The sequence below is a fragment of the Oratosquilla oratoria genome, chromosome 10 (assembly GCF_046742065.1).
Source record: "Oratosquilla oratoria isolate Oo_2021 chromosome 10, ASM4674206v1, whole genome shotgun sequence".
Classification (NCBI taxonomy): Eukaryota; Metazoa; Arthropoda; class Malacostraca; order Stomatopoda; family Squillidae; genus Oratosquilla; species Oratosquilla oratoria.
The window spans coordinates 31,690,791-31,693,290 of NC_134786.1; the positions used below are offsets into that span (position 1 = coordinate 31,690,791).

Genomic DNA, 2,500 nt, shown 5'->3' on the forward strand with positions numbered 1-2,500 from the left:
GTGTGTGTGTGTGTGTGTGTGTGTGTGTGTGTGTGTGTGTGTGTGTGTGTGTGTGTGTGTGTGTGTGTGTGTGTGTGTGTGTGTGTGTATGTGTATGTGTGTGTGTGTGTGTGTGTGTGTGTGTGTGTGTGTGTGTGTGTGTGTGTGTGTGTGTGTGTGTGTGTGTGTGTGTGTGTGTGTGTGTGTGTGTTTATTCTCAAGTGGGGTAAGTTCAGTACGTGGTCAGGACTCGAACCTACACCGGTGCAATGCATGGTTCACACCATAGCCCACTGCGCCACGGAGCAACGGCCGTGTGTGTTGTGTGTGTGTGTGTGTGTGTGTGTGTGTGTGTGTGTGTGTGTGTGTGTGTGTGTGTGTGTGTGTGTGTGTGTGTGTGTGTGTGTGTGTGTGTGTGTGTGTGTGTGTGTGTGTGTGTGTGTGTGTGTGTGTGCGCGCGCGCGTGCGTGTGTGTGTGGGGGGGGGGTCCGTGCATGAGCATGCGTGCATGTGTGCGCGAGCGCTAGTGTTGTTCATGTACTGTGTTAGTACTATCTTTTGGTTGTGGTTGGGCAATTATTATTTTTTGTTTAGTTTCCATTATAAGTTTAATGTCCTTTCATGTTGGAAACTAAGCTGTAGATTCATAGTTTAGTGTGATATTTATGAACTATTTCTGTATTGTAGCAATTTTGTCTATGTTGTCTAAACCTGTGTTTGGTGTCGTTCTGAGTATAACCAAGTTCCTACGTGATAGTCCTGTGATTTTTTTTCTAAGAGAAGAAGAATGAGGGTCATGTGTCAAATGTATGTAAGACTTTTTCTGAAGCGGCCAGTCATTTAGCGAGATGGTTAAGTGATTCTTGGATACCTGGTTGTTGGGTCTGACAATGCTACTAAATATCTTTTAGATGATGACATCCTGTTTTGTGCCAACCACTTTTCCATCTCAGACAGCAGCCTTGTAGCTTGGTATTGTGCAGTTATTGTTGGGTCATCTGTGAATTTGCAGACTTTTTGTGTCCTGTGGATGTTAGGTCATGTATGGAAAGGCTGAACAGCGTTGGTGAAAACACCGCTGCATGTAGGACTCCGTTGTACGCTTGCTTGGTGTTAGAGGTTTTCTGTTGCAGTTATGCAATTATACATGTATGCAATTACATGGGACACGTGAGTGTGTGTGTGTGTGTGTGTGTGTGTGTGTGTGTGTGTGTGTGTGTGTGTGTGTGTGTGTGTGTGTGTGTGTGTGTGTGTGTGTGTGTGTGTGTGTGTGTGTGTGTGTGTGTGTGTGTGTGTGTGTGTGTGTGTGTGTGTGTGTGTGTGTGTGTGTGTGTGTGTGTGTGCGTGTGTGTGTGTGTGTGTGAGTGTGTGTGTGTGTGTGTGTGTGTGTGTGTGTGTGTGTGTGTGTGTGTGTGTGTGTGTGTGTGTGTGTGTGTGTGTGTGTGTGTGTGTGTGTGTGTGTGTGTGTGTGTGTTTGAATAATTTTTCAATCATAGCTATTTGACATGATTATATTTTAACAGTGTAGTACTGTATTATGGGTTAGTCAATCAATATTTCTGTGTATGCGCGCGTCATCTATCTAAATATGTGTGTTGGTAATAGCAGTATTTAAATTACTAATTTTTCATCTGTTAAAACTAATCTTTATGCCTTCATATCTTATATAGACCTAAATTTGTTATTAACTTTTTATCAATTTTATTGGTAGGTGCTATGCATAACTACTGTGTATTTTTGTCTTAACTCGCATTAATATTTGCACGCTTTTCCACTTCACACTAATTGAAATTGTCACAAGAGACGTAGAAACATTTCTATATTTCACTATTTTCACTTGCCTTGTTCGATATGCACTAATAACCCTTTATTTGTGGGGGGAGGGGAAATGTGTCATTAAGCTTTGATATATATAAAACTTAAAGCACTAATTCCAATTTGGTAAAGCAGACATATCTACAGCTTATTGTCGTAGACGTATGACATAATAACTCCTAAAACGTTTCATTATATATATATTTTTTTGTTTTACTAAACGTAATGAGTTGGAAGAGGCGACATGTGTTATCTTGATGTCTGCACTTGTTCCTCTGAGGAACGTAGAACTTCTGTGGTTCCACCAATCGTATACCATCTTACACTGGAGAACTAGACTGCATTTTTAATTTTTTTTTTTTTTGTATCTACAAATCTTTGAATATATCGTACCCCTACAATAACAATTATTGATCACACAGGAGCATTAATGAAAAACTGTGGGAAAAGAAGATTTCTCGATAAACTTGTTTCATTTACAACATGCGGGTTGGTTATATTGTTTTGCCTAGTGTAGGTAAGTCTTACATCCAGGAAGGTTTGTCACGTTTAAAAAGGACCTCCCTACCCACCCACATACCCAAACCCACACAAACCCACCCAAACCCACAACCCCATACATGTTCAAAAAATTCAGTAATATTGGATTTAAAAATGCATTTAGCATAAACCTCCAGCTGTAGACAGTACCACTCCTACTCCGAGC

General features: G+C 40.8%; 1 protein-coding gene across 1 annotated transcript in view; it reads right to left on the minus strand.

Moving 5' to 3' along the window:
* Positions 1-2,387: 2,387 nt before the first annotated feature.
* LOC143029177 (acetylcholine receptor subunit alpha-like 1) overlaps positions 2,388-2,500 on the minus strand; it is a 1,140,568-nt gene continuing 1,140,455 nt past the window's right edge. Inside the window, exon 5 of the mRNA XM_076191684.1 lies at positions 2,388-2,500. This exon is cut by the window's right edge and continues 518 nt beyond it. The gene's annotated coding sequence lies outside the window, so the exon portion shown is untranslated.